Source organism: Capsicum annuum, chromosome 1, assembly GCF_002878395.1.
Source record: "Capsicum annuum cultivar UCD-10X-F1 chromosome 1, UCD10Xv1.1, whole genome shotgun sequence".
Taxonomy (NCBI): Eukaryota; Viridiplantae; Streptophyta; class Magnoliopsida; order Solanales; family Solanaceae; genus Capsicum; species Capsicum annuum.
In genome coordinates this window covers 139,556,045-139,571,389 of record NC_061111.1, presented here as the reverse complement: position 1 = coordinate 139,571,389, position 15,345 = coordinate 139,556,045, and positions in this window count along the sequence as shown.

Genomic DNA, 15,345 nt, shown 5'->3' with positions numbered 1-15,345 from the left:
GCAGTAAGTCAATCTTCTGGCTAAGGTGCAATGAACAGGTTGACAGACCGTCGATCTAGCGACGAACCGTCACTCAAGCCGTTGCTAGTAAGGCAGTGAGTCCCTATTTTGGCCCAAGTCCAACGATCAGAATGGCGGAACGTCGAGCCAGCGATAGACCATCACACAAACCGCTGTAGAGCCCGTTCATCAATTTAAAGCTATTTTAAAAAAGGTATTTGGGTCTTTTTCTACCCGTTTTAACCCATAATTATACCAGACAATAGCTCATAACTTCATTATTCATTCATGACATCCAATTAGGGTTTCTCTCAAAGATCAATCCCCAAGAACAAGAACTCCTAGGTGCTTTATTTCAAGTTAAGAATTCAAGCTTTCCTCCACAAATCTTTAAGAAATCATCCACCCAGGCATGTCAAGTGTTCATTCATGGATTCCTTTCATCCATGAAGCCCAAGAATCCAATTTTAAATTATAAATTGTGATGTTTATGTTGTAGATTGATTACGATCATGTTGATGTAGTATATGATACCCAAGCTGAAATCATTAAATGTTTTTTCATTAATTTATGCTAGCATATGGATTGAAATCTACTCAATTATGTTGATTTATGAAACTAGGATGAATTGATTTAATGTCCATGCCTAAGATTATAGTTATGCATGCAAGGTGTTTGATAAAATGACCAAGAGAATAGGAAACATGCCTTATGACTTAATTGTGACCAAAATGATGAACCTATGTTTCACCCTTAAGTTTAAATGACTCCCACGTTATTGTTATGCTTTGTGATGGATTGATGTATGCTCATGAGATTAGGCATTATGAAATTATGACATGTTTACATGTACTTCTATTCATGTGTGAGCTTATGTCATGCAAATACTTCATGAATATCCCCGATGATTATGCTATGAATTATTGACTATGGTCATGTGTCAAGAAGTGTCAAGTCTTGTCAGTTTCTTGCTATTGAGTCCTGGGGGTACTTGTACCCAAAAATTTAGCTATGTGCCTAGAGTCAGTGTCATGTTTTCAAGATAATCTTAGTCAAGCCATGTTCAGCAGAATTCAGCCAGTCTCATGACTCAGGAAAAACTCAGCAATCTCAAGCAGTTAGCAGATCTCAGTAATACTCCATCAGTTAACAGAACTCAGTAAACACTGTCCAGTCAGTTCAGTATAATTAATTCAGTGCCTAATCAAATGGGAGTAGGATTCAACACCGAGTGACCCCAAGGATGGGAACTTACCTGCGAGTAGAGGATGTGATTCTTAGAAGCAATCCTTGCACTCCAGAACTACATAGCCAATGTAGGTTGAGACATCTAACCTGTTAGATAAGAGTTGATGTAGTAGCTTAACCTGTTAAATGAGGGCCCCACCATTCTCCTTAGAGTACCTATTAGATGAGGGATCACTCACAACTTGTCCTTACCAGTGGCGTGGTATTGACACCCTTCTAATTGGGGTTACAGATTCCCAACTCAGCTATATTGCTTTATTTGAGGCATGTCGGTTAGATGACTACTTCCCATAGTTACAGTCTTAATCTCAGTTTGAGTCTCAGTAATAGAACTCAGATAGTTCTAAATAATTCAAGATTATTAGATGCAGTCACTCAGTTCAGTATGAAACTCAACCAATTCCATCAGAAATAGGACTATTAGACACAGTCATTCAGATAATAGCACACTAGTTATATAAAACCTATATCATTAGTATCCAGATTCAGTGATGTCTTGATCTCAGCTATAGCTCACGTATTCATGCTTGTATACTCACGTTCAGGTTATTCGGTCAGCTAGTATTGTTCATGCATATATAAACCCTTGCATTTAACTTACCTCACTTGCATACTAGTACATTCAATCGTACTGACATATTTGCGCTATGGTGTTTTATACTATAGGTTTAGAAGCATGGGCTCCAGAGTATCAGTAGCATTCCAGTCTCAGCAGTCAGAGTTGACAATGAGTGCTCATCCTTCGAGGACATAATCATTACTTTATTATGTTATTACTTTGTTTATTTCAATAGTTGGAGTTAGTTAGGGACATCTCCCATCAACTCCTTATAACACAATTCAATTTTAGAGGCTTTCAGACTACATGATGTTCAAACAATTTATTTCAGTTTATGTTTTGGTATTGATATACCATACTCTTTGATAGTATGTTTTATCCATTTTAAACCTTATGGCATGTTCCATTTTATTATTTCTGCATTTTACATAATATCATACAGTATATAGGTACAAATATCATTCATGGGTAAGTTTGTGGTCCTTCGGGGTCCTGAGCACACTGTAGCATTCTGGGTACCAAATTCGAGGCATTACAAACTTAGTATCAGAGTCTGAGGTTCAATAGTATCCTAGGAAGTCTGAAAGCCGTATCTAATAGAGTCTTGTGCATGGGTGTGTTGCGCGCCATAATTATGTACAAGAGGTTATGATATATTTTAGGAATAGTTTCCCATTTTTCAATATTCAGGTCATGCCAATGAGCATAATCTTAAGTTAATCCCTTAGTCTAATCCCTTTCTCTTCTCTTTACAGAACATGCCTCCCAAGAAGAGAACTGGAAATCAATCAGCCCCTCAGCTTGAAGATCCTTTGGGTCAATACGTCTCTCATGCAGAGTTTAGATCTGCATTCGCTATTCTTGCTCAGTTATTTGCTGCTCAAAATAAATGAACGGCTGTCGTTCCGGCCAACCCAGTGGCCAATTCAGCTGCAGCCAGAATTTGGGACTTCACCCGAATAAATCCTCTATTCTTTTTTGGGTCTAAGTCAGATGAGGACCCTTAAGAATTTCTTGATAAAGTTCAAAAAGTTACAAATATCATGGGGGTTACTCCTAGTGAGGGTGCTGAGCTAGTTATATATAAGTTGTAGAATGTTGCTCACACTTGGTTCAAATAATGGAAGTCAGAAAGGTCAATTGATGCAGGATGCATAGAGTGAGAGAAATTTGTCATCGCATTCCTAGAGAGGTTCTTTCCCCTAGAGCTGAGAGAAGCTAAGGTGCTAGAATTTATCAACCTTAGGCATGGAAGCATGATGGTGAAAGAGTATTCTCTTAAGTTTACTCAGTTAGCCAGATATGCTCCTCATGTGGTTGCAGATAGATGGGCCAAGATGAGTAGGTTTGTCTTTGGGCTAAATGATAGTGTGGTTAATGAGTGCAGGTCTACGATATTAAATAATGACATGAACACAGAGAGGCTTATGACTCATGCTCAACAAATAGAAGAGCAAAAGATGAATATGAGGGAGAAGCAGAATAAGAGAGTAAGGACAGGTAGTTTTAACTTTGCTCAGCCTAAGCCTGAGGGAGGAAACCGTTCTCAGTTCCATCCTAAATCATTAGTTCCAAATCCTTCTTTGGCTAGTGCTCCAGCTTTTAAGTTCAGGGATGGTAATAGAGATAGGGCACCAGGCTCTAAGTCTCAGGGCAGTGTTAGCAATGCCCGAACTAATCCCCTTTGTCAGACTTATGGTAAGAACCACAGAGGTTTGTGTAGAGCTGGCAGCGATGTCTATTTTGAATATGGAAAGCCAGGCCACAGAGTCAGATATTGTCCTTAGTCTGGTTATCTGGGTTAGCAGAACCGTTCCTCAGCTCAGTCCGATCGCCCAAGTCAGCAGGGTGCCACTTCCAGTGCTACTAGTGGGCAACGCCCAAATCGACTTTATGCTCTCCAGTACCAATAGGATCAGGAAAATTCTCCTAATGTGGTTACTGGTATGTTACAGATCTTTCACTTATATGTTTACTCTTTGCTAGATCCAGGAGTTTTCTTATCTTTTGTTACTCTTTACATAGCAATTGATTTTAGAGTCAGTCCTAAAATTCTAGCAGAGCCCTTCTCAGTATCTACCCCAGTGGGTAAAACTATTATATCCCAACGGGTATACAGGAACTGTCTGGTTATGGTAAACTCTCAGTCTAATCCATTCTTCTCTTATTCCAGACCATGGCCCCAAAGACTCAGAAAATCACTTCAGAAGACTTAGTCAAATTAGAGATGACTGATTTTGATGTCATACTTAGCATTGATTGGATTCATTCCTACTATGCTACAGTCGACTGCAGAAATAGAGTTGTCTAATTTCAGTTTTCGAATGAACTTGTCCTAGAATGGAGAGGTAGTACTTCAGCTTTCAGAGGTCAACTTATTTTCTACCTTCGGGCACAGAAAATAATATCTAAGGGATGTGTCTATCATCTTGTTTGAGTTAAGGACACTAGTTTTGAAACTCCGACTCTTGATCAGTCCTAATTGTGAATGAATATTCAGATATCTTTCCCGAAGATCTTTCAGGAATTTCTCCCGAAAGGGAAATAGACTTCGACATTGATCTCCTTCCAAATACTCAGCCTATATCTATTCCCCCATATAGAATAGCACCAGCAGAACTCAGAGAATTGAAGGAACAGTTAAAGGATCTCCTAGACAAGGGATTCATTAGACCTAGTATGTCCCTATGGGGTACACCAGTCTTATTCGTGTGAAAGAAAGATAGTTCTCTCAGAATATGTATAGACTACTATCAACTCAATAAAGTCATGGTCAAGAACAAGTATCCACTTCCCAGAATTGATGAATTATTAGATCAACTTCAGGGTGCCAGCTATTTTTCTTAAATAGACCTCTGATCAGGCTATCATCAGCTCAGAGTCAGAGAATGTGACATTTCAAAAATAGCCTTTCATACTCGGTATGGTCATTTCGAATTATTAGTTATGTCCTTTGGTATTACTAATTCCCCGGCAGCTTTCATGGACTTGATGAATCGTGTGTTCAAGTAGTACTTGGACATGTTCGTTATAGTCTTCATAGATGACATCCTTGTTTATTTCCGCAGTAAGTGTGATTATGCAGACCATCTCAGAATAGTATTGCAGACTCTCAGAAATCATCAGTTGTTTACCAAATTCAGTAACTACAAATTTTGGCTAAGGTTAGTAGTATTCCTTGGTCATATTATATTTGGTGATGGCATTAGGGTCGATCCTCAAAAGACCAAAGCAGTAAGAAACTGGCCTCGCCCTGTCTCTCTACTAAATATCAGAAGTTTCTTGGGTTTGGCTAACTATTACCGATGGTTTGTTGAGGAATTTTCTTCTATTGCATCCCCTATGTCTAGATTAACTCAGAAGAAAGTTAAGTTTCAGTGGTCAGATCCTTGCGAGAAGAGTTTTCAAGAGTTGAAGACTCGACTCACCTCAGCTCCCATTTTGGCTTTTCTAGATGGTTCTGATGGGTTCGTAGTGTATTGTGATACATCCATAGTAGTTTTGGATTATGTCCTCATGCAGCATGGTAAGGTCATAGCCTACGCCTTTAGATATCTTAAACCCCATGAGAAGAATTATCCTACTTATGATCTCGAGTTAGCAGCAATAGTTTTTGTCTAAAAGATCTGGAGGCATTATCTATACGAATTTTATGTAGATATGTTCACATATCACAAGAGCCTTCAGTACATCTTTTCTCAAAAAGATCTCAATCTTCATCAGAAGAGGTAGTTAGAGCTCTTGAAAGATTACGACATGAGTGTCCTTTATCATTCAGGCAAGGCTAATATGGTGGTCGATGCTCTCAGTAGACTGTCTATGGGTAGTGTTGCTCATGTTGAGGATAGTAAGAAGAAGTTAGCTCAGGAAGTCCATCAGCTTGCCCGACTAGGTGTCTGCCTAGTTGATTCTTCAGAGGGTAATATATGGATTCAGAATAGTTCAGAATTATCTGTAGTTTTTAAGGTAAAATAAAATCAAGATAGAGATCCCAGTCTAGTCAAGTTGAAAGAGTCAGTCAAGGATCAGAAAGTAAAGGTTTTCTCCCAAGGGGGAGATAGTGTTCTGCGTTGTCAGGGTCATCTTTGTCTTTTAGGTGTAGATGACTTAAGACAACAATTTCTTGTAGAAGCGTATGGTGCATGTTACTCTATTTATCTAGGGGACACAAAGATGTACCGTAACTTGTAGAAAGTCTATTGGTGGAGTGGGATGAATAGAGATATTATAATATTTATGGCTAAGTGCTCTACATGTCAGCAAGTTAAGATTGAGCATCAGAAGCCCAGTGGGTCCATGTAGGAGTTCAGTATTCCTACTTGGATGTGGGAAGAAGTGAACATGGACTTTATGATGGGTTTGCCTCGTACTCATTGTCAACATAATTTAGTTTGGGTCATTGTATATAGGATGACCAAATTAGCTCATTTCCTTTTAGTCCATACCTCTTGTTCAGTAGAGGATTACGGCAGACTCTAGATTAGGGAGTTGGTCAGATTGCACGGTGTTCTATTATCTGTTATCTCAGACAGAGGTACCCAGTTCATCTCTCATTTCTGGAATTATTCCAAAAGGGTCTTGGAACCCAATTTCATCTCAGTATATCCTTCCATCCCCAGACAGATGGTCAAGCAGAAAGGACCATTTAGACTTTATAAGACATACTAAGGGCATGTGCAATTGATTTCAAGGGTAGTTAGGATGACCACTTGCCTTTGATTGAGTTTGCATATAACAATAGCTATCATTCTAGTATTCGGATGGCTCCATTCAAAGCTCTTTATGGTAGGAGATGCAGGTCTCCAGTTGGTTGGTTCGAAGTTAGTGAGCCCTTAGTTATAGGGCCTAACTTAGTATTCGATGCCTTAGAAAAAGTCTAGTTGATCAGAGAAAGACTCTGGACTACTCAGAGCCGACAGAAGTCTTATGCACATGTGCGTAGAAAAGATCTCGAATTCGAGATTGGTGATTATGTACATCTAAATATATCTCCCATGAAGGGAGTGAAGTGGTTTGGCAAGAATGAAAAGATCAGTCCCTGATGTGTCGGTCCCTTAAAAATTCTCAATTGTCTCGGCAAAGTAGCTTATGAGCTCAAGTTGCCGTCAGATCTGGCCTCAGTTCATCCAGTCTTCTATGCCTCTTTTCTTAAGAAGTGCATAGGTGACCCGACAGTCGTACTCCCTATTCAGAGCGTAGTTGTTCAGAACAGCCTCTCTTATGAAGAGATTCTAGTCAAAATTCTAGACTTTCAGACTCGTAGACTGAGGAACAAAGAAGTCCATATAGTCAAATTTCTTTGGAGAAATTAGTCCGTTAAGGGAGCTACTTGGGAAGCAGAAGAAGATATGCGAACCAAGTACCCTCACCTCTTCTCTATTAACTCAAATCTAGCTCAAGGTAACAATTCTCCTTAAGCTTTTCAGTTTCATGTTCAGGTTTCAGTTACAAGCTTGGTATCTATTTCATATTCAGAATTCTATTATAAACTTGGTATTAAATACCATTGCATATTCAATCATATATTCTTGTATCAATTCAGTCAAGTAATCATGCATCAGATATGTATTCTCATTGTGAGAAACTTAGTTCCTCAGAACACTTGGTCATGCATTCAGGAATCAGTTACTCGTGCATCAGATATGCATGTTCAATATGATATATATTCAGTTTATCAGTCATAATAGTAATGGAGTCATGTTTTAGTCATTCATGTTCAGGTTGTGTTTTAGTCTACCATTTCTCCTCTCTTAGTCAGTCTTATCCGAGGACAAATGTTTCCAAGGAGGAGATATTGTAATACCTCAAGCTTTCTTTAGGTCAAATATAGTCTCCATAAGAGTTAGTGATGACTTCCTAGATGATTAATGTTTAAACCAAATAGAATTTCCCCAATTTTGACTTTTTGTCATGTGAAAAATTAAATTAGCTTTCCAACGATACCAATTTTATCCAAATTCGATATCAGAGTAGAAAGTTATGGATGTTTTACTGAGAGATGTCAGAACCATCTAGGTCCGATGGGCAGGTTGACAGACTATTGAACTAGTGACGGACCATCGCCGAAACCATCGCAGCTAAGGTAGTAAGTCAATCTTCTAGCTAAGGTGTGACAGACAGGTTGACAGATCGTTGAGCTAGCGATGAACCATTGCCCAAGCCTTCGCTACTAAGGTAGTGAGTCCCTATTCTGGCCTAAGTGCGATGGTCAGAATGACGGATCATCAAGCCAGCGATGTACCATCGCATGAGCCATTGCAGAGCCCATTCAACAATTTAAATCCATTTTTAAAAAGGTATTTGGGTATTTTTCACCCGTTTTAACCCCTAATTATGCCAGACAATAGATCATAACTTTATTATTCATTCAGACCATCCAATTAGGGTTTATCTCAAAGATCAATCCCTAAGAACAAGAAACCCTAGGTACTTAATTCCAAGTCAAGAATTCAAGCTTTCCTCCATAAATCTTTAAGAAATCATCCACCCAGGTATGTCAAGTGTTCATTCATGGATTCTTTTCATCCATGAAGCGTAAGAATCCAATTTTAAATTATAAATTGTGATGTTTATGTTGTGAATTAATTACGATCATGTTGATGTTGTGTATGATACCGAAGTTGAAATCGTTAAATGTGTTTTCATTAATTTATGCTAGCATGTGGATTGAAATCTACTAAATTATGTTGATTTATGCAACCATGATGAATTAATTTAATATCTATGCCTAAGATTATAGTTATGCATGCAAGGTGTTTGATAAAATGCCTAAGAGAATAGGAAACACGCCTTATGACTTGATTGTGACCAAAATGATGAACCTACGTTTCACCCTTAAGTTTAAATGACTCCCACGTTATTGTTATGCTTTGTGATGGATTGATGTATGCTCATGAGATTAGGCATTATGAAATTATGACATGTTTACATGTACTTCTATTTATGTGTGATCTTATGGCATGCAAATTCTTCATGAATATCCCCGATGATTATACTATGAATTTTTGACTATGGTCATGTGTCAAGAAGTTTCAAGTCTTGTCATTTTCTTTCTATTGAGTCCTGGGGGCACTTGTACCCAATAATTTAGCTGTGTACCTAGAGTTGGTGTTATGTTTTCAAGATACTCTCAGTCAATTCATGTTCAGTAGAATTCAGTTAGTCTCATGACTCAGGAAAAACTCAGTAATCTCAGTAATCTTAGTCAGATATCAGATCTAAGTAATACTTCATCAGTTAATGAAACTCAGTAAACTAAGTCTAGTTAATTCAGTATAATTAGTTCAGTGTCAAATCAAATTAGAGTAGGATTCAGCACCGAGTGAGTCCAAGGATGGGAGTTCACCTACGAGTAGAGGGTATGATTCTTAGAAGCATTCTTTGCACTCCAGAACTACGTAGCCAGCGTCGATTTAGATATCTAACCTGTTAGATGAGGGTTGATAAGGTGGATTAACCTGATAGATGAGGGTCCCACCATTCTCTTTAGAGTACCTGTTAGATGAGAGATCACTCACAACTTGTCCTTACCAGTGGAGTGGTATTGAAACCCTTCTAATTAGGGTTCAGATTCCCAACTCTACTATATTGCTTTATTTGGGGCATGTCGGTTAGATGACTACTTTCCATAGTTACAGTCTCAGTCTCAGTCTCAGTCTCAGTAATAGAACTCAGATAGTTCTAAAAAATTTATGATTATTAGATACAGTCACCCAATTTAGTACGAAACTCAGCTAGTTCTATAAAAAACAAAACTATTAGACTCTGTTATTCAGATAATAGTACAGCAGTTACACGAAACCTATGTTATCAGTATTCAGATTTAGTGATGTCTTGATCTCAGATACAGTTAACGTATTCATGCTTGTATTCTCATGTTCATGTTGTTCAGTCAGCTAGTATTGTTAATGCATATATAAACCCTTGCATTAAGCCTACCTCACTTGCATACCAGTATATTCTATCGTGCTGACACATTTATGCTATGGTGTTTTATACCATAGGTTCAGAAGCACGAGCTCCAGAGCATCAATATTATTCCAATCTCAGTAGTCAGAGTTAGCAGTGAGTCCTCATCCTTTGAGGATATGATCATTACTTTATTATGTCATTACTTAGTTTATTTCAATAGTTGGAGTTAGTTGGGGACATGTCCCATCAACTCCTTATTCAGACAGTTTAGTTTTAGAGGCTTTCAGACTACAGTATGTTCAGATAGTTTATTTCAATTCATGTTTTTGTATTGATATACTGTACTCTCAGATAGTATATTTTATCCGTTTTGAACCTTACAACATAGTCCAATCTATTATTTTTGTATTTTACATAATGTCATATAGTATATAGGTACAAATATCAGTCATGGGTTAGCTTGTGGTCCTTCAGGGTCATAAGCACCGTGTAGCATTCCGGGTACCAGATTCGAGGCATTATATTTTCACTTAGTTTATGAATGATGAATATTTAAAACATTGAAAGTTCTCTCTTTGAGAGTGTAACACCTTATTTGTAAGGCTTGGAAAAGCCACAATCCCAAAATGAGGGCTAATTCAAGTGTGAAATCACTTGAGTTCCAACTTGGCTTAAAACGTTGGTGCTAGAGAAGGTAACGTCCCCCTTGTCTCTACATAGGATTTAGGTGATTGTCGTGTGGAAGTGTTATGGGTCCTTATATTTAATATATATTAGGGTTCTTAGGATTTAATATATATTAGGGTCCTTGTCTTTTTGTTTTCATTTTTGGTGTTGTTTGGTTATCTCGTGAGTGGACTATTTTGTGTCATGTTGTGGGATGTTTTGTGCTATTTGTTCATTGATTTTGTATTATTTGGTATCATACATAAGTCTTTTTTTGTTCCTACAAAACCAATCTTGGGCTCATTTGATTGAAAATAAAAAGTGTTTTACGTGTTGATGTTCTTAGCTGAGAAGTGAGTCCTTGTTGTTATGTTGTCTTGAACGAATGTTGTGTGTCTTGATATAGGTGTATTTTTCTTGTTTTGAGTGTTTATTGTGTTAGGTTTCTTCTTCTTTAACACCTTGAGTCTAGATCCAAGTGAGCTTGAACATTTGTATTGTGTTGTTGTTGGCAGGTTCAAGAACTTAAAAATTGTTGGTGTTGTTGTGTGGACTGAAACTTGAAGGTGTGGTTTGAACTCGTGTTTTTCGTATTTTGTTATTAGTTTTAAGATTGAAAAAGGTGTTGTTGATTGTTGGAGGTTCAACGTGAGGCTTGGTTTTCAAACTTCTATTGAAAGTTCTTGTTTTTCTAGACCATCTTCATGTCTAGTTGCAAAAAGGCTCTTCAATAGTGTTGTTTGATCCAAAATCCAAGTAGAAAAAAGTGAAGCCTTTGTTAGTATTGAAAACAAATCCCAAAGACCTACCAAAAGGGAAGGGGGACAAAATGATCTACAAATGACTTGGTACCAAAAGAGGAAAGGAACTCTTTTCTAGGTGTCCAAAAGAGGAAAGGGCCACCAACCCTTCAAAAAGGTATCTTGCCCAAAAAGGGTAAGTCAAGTCAAACCTTTTTGAATGTAAAAAAAGGCTCCAATCTTGATGTTTTCTTCCCCAAGGACGAAATGCACTTCTTCAAGAATTGAAAATTGAACCAAATTTCAAAGTCGAAAAAATAAGAACCTTTCAAAAACTGCAACCAATCCTAGACATCCATATAACCAATTACTGTACAATACCGAAACTTAGGGGTAAAAATCTTAGATTCTTAATTTCTTGTTGTTGATTCTTAGTTTCTTTTGTTGATTCTTATACTAATTGGCAACCACTAACTACCTACGAAGTTGTAAATTAGTTTTTGAATACATTTCTTCGTGTTAGCGTTATTTTTGTGCTTTTATTATTTTTGAATCATAGTATTTCTTGGTTCAAGTTTGGATATTACTTTCTTGAGTCTTCAAGCAAAGAATTCATTCCGCCCAAGGAGTAGACTCACCCCTCGACTCATCACGAACTACAAGCCGACTTGGAACACTTGTGATACCAAATGTGAGATGATCAAGGTGTTAAAGAGAGTGTGGTGAGGAGTTTGTGAATTAATTGTATTTTTTTGTTCCATGAGTTTGTTTTGTTTTTAGGTACAATTGCAATGGAACCCTTGGCTTCAACCTCTCCAACCTTGGGCAATGATGTTACAAGTTTTATTTTGGCCCATTTTGACACTATTTCTCGATACTTGACTATGGTAAATGAAAGGTTGGATTGTATGGTAGGTCAAAGGGAGTAGGTAGGCTACCTGGACACATGTCAAGATGAAGGTCATAGCTCATGTGAGCTACAAGGTAAAAACGCTCTCCTCTACACTCCTATGAACTTAAAATACCGTGATGTAGCTAGTAATAAAGAAAAGGATATAGTTGCTGCTTTACTAAGATATTGAAACATATTTGGAACTTGATAGTGAACGTACAGAGAGTGAGCTTTCTTGTCCCAAATCTTCTTGTGGGATAAAACTTTCTCTCTTTAGGTACAATGTCTTGTTTGAAGATAGTTTAATCTCTCATAATGAACCTAGTGGTGCAAGTGATGTTGACGACATAGCTTTCCTCGGAGGCTATATCCTATATGCCAACCCACTATGGTATGACAACATTCCTCCTAAATATGGAAATCTCTTCTTGGAAGATGAGAGTACTCTTATAGGTAAGGAATGCGTAGTTTAGGAAATGACTTCTTCTTCTACTTTATGTGGCTTTATTGTTGAGAGTACTCATGGTGATGGTTGGAAAACTAGTAGTGAGTACTTATACGAGGGAACCATAGTAAAATTAGACTTGAGTGCCACCTATCTCTACTCTCTCCTTGCTTGTAATGATATGTATGCCATTATAAATAGTATGCTGGGTAGTTTGGGAGAAGACTACGGGAAAGGGAAGTCTTGTCTAGACCCGTGTCTATGGCCACTCTACCCATTTGATCCCAGTGCCATCTTGGGGTAGGAAAGGATTACCCTTTGCCTAGGTGCATTCTTTCTAGATATTTATCATAACCAAGTCCTTGGTGCATTTGTCAATGGCTTACTAATGTGTAACACGAAGGACTCTTGGTTAGATGTCAAGTATGAACTGCCTTGGCATATTGATGTTATGTATTTTGATAACTCTAACCCTCATGTCATGAGGATGTGGTGCTTGTTTGTCTTCTCTTTTTTCTTTCAAGGTTTGAATTTGAGGTCGAATCCTTTCAAGAAGGGGAGGATGATACGAGTTAAACAACCCTCATAACTTTTGATGACATCCTTGGAGGACAACACATAAAGACTCAAGCTATGGTCGCCTCAAGGATACAAGATCATACATGTAGAGACCATTTTGGGCACTTGATAGAGCAATGATGAGTGTGGGAGATTGCTTGAAGCATTGAAGACTTGAGGACTCATGGCCTTGGACAGCACTTAGTGGCTCGCGGCTTTGGACACCTTCATTAAGGGCATTTTGGTCATTTTAATTTTTCCAAATGCACTCCATGGCCGCCCCTCCTCATTAAGGGCATTGTTATTATTTTGTCTTGTCTTGTAATAGAATAAATAGAACATGTTAGGGTTATTTTCACTTAGTTTATGAATGATGAATATTTGAAACATTGAAAGTTCTCTCTTTGAGAGTGTAGCACCTTAGTTGTAGGGCTTGAAAAAGCCACAATACCGAAATGAGGGCTAATTCAAGTGTGGAATCACCTGAGTTGCAACTTCGCTTGAAACATTGGGGCTAGAGGAGGTAACGTCCCTCTTGTGTCTATGTAGGAGTTAGGTGATTGTCGTGTGTAGATGTTATGTGTCCTTAGATTTGATATATCTTAGGGTTCATTTATACCTTCATTTGTCTATCTATCTATCCTTTTAATATATTGCAAATCGTGTGTTTGTGCTTGTCTTCTTGTTTCTGTTTTTGGTGTTGTTTGGTTATCTCGGGAGTGGACTATTTTGTGTAGTGTTATGGGATGTTTTGTGCTATTTGTTGGTTGATTTTGTAGAAATGTCTCTCTCACCTTCTTGGATAATATGACATCCCTCTTGGATTTTAATTCATCGACAGCTTTAGCGATAATGTAACGCCCCAAAATTTGGGTCTCGGGATGTGACACGGTGCTTAGGGGCACAAGTGACCCTAAGCTAACCCTCCTACTGGCTTAATTCATAAACAACTGGATAAAATGCTTAAATCTATATAAAATCAGTGAAAATATAGAACTTCTCTGAACTTGATCAATATAAACATGAACTTTACAAGATTACAACTCTACTTTTACCAAACAAAACTGAAACTGAATACATCAACTTCTACTGACTGTCTATGAAGCCTCTACTGGTACTGACTTCAGATAGATGGGTCATGGCTCCCAACTATCCAATCTCAATACGACTAAATTAAGAAAAATACAACACTTCTTGAACTGTATAAATGACTCATGCCCTCAAATTAAAAGGACTCATCACCTGCTGACTGGAAGTTGCGAACTGACTGAATGCAGTATCTGCGCTATAACTTGTACCTACATTATAAGGGACTGTTTCATATAGAAATATATGGGGGTCAGTTCTTTAAGGAATGTACTGAGTATGTGGGGGTGCAATGCAACATTATAAATAATATCATAAATGATTATGAAAATCATGCATGCTGACGATAACAACTTTCTTCGCTTGAATTAACTGAAATATATTCCTTGTAAATCATCACTAGTAAAACAAGCATTATAAATCTCATAAATCTTTATACTTAACTCAAACTCTTTAAATCATGATTTAGAGTGACTCGGTAACTCATAAAACTTAAACTTTTATGGACTTGGGAGTTTCTTATAACCGACATAACTACACCATGTGAGCTGCATGGAGTCCAAAGTTTTGCCCTCCTAAGGAGAGAACCCCACATTGGCGGGGGTGTCGTACTATTTCCAGGGAATGCAACCTCAATTTCACAATCACAATCCCACACTCGGCCTTTGGCCCACAATTATCAACATCAATCCTACGGTGGCACGTAGTTTTGGGGAAATACCAAATTTTCCACTCGATGCTAAATACTCCTCCCAGACTCAGCTCAGAAAGCATTAGGAAATCTACCTTAATCAATATCAATTTATGGGTCTATCATGAAGCCCAAAGCAATAATATATCTCATCGGTAATCATATACAACTGTGGATTCCTAACTCAACTCAAAATTAAACAATCTTTCTCAACATCAAGATGTATCAATTCATTTAGTCATGGAAACATCAATAACTTTGAGGAAATATTAAGACTCATTATAACAACTCAATCTTATGAATCAATATACTCAATAATCTAATTTTTCATAAGGAAGCTTAAAGCTTGACACATGTCTTGAAAGCACTTGAAATGCCAACTCATGGTAGAACATGAAATTCACAATATTAAATATCAAGTCATAATTTAGAAGTTGTAAAATAATCATGTATCAAAAACTTCAAGAAAATATCATAGAACTCATTCTTGACTCTCAAGCTCAAATATCAATATATATATATATATATTCAATAATAAAAATTCTCATA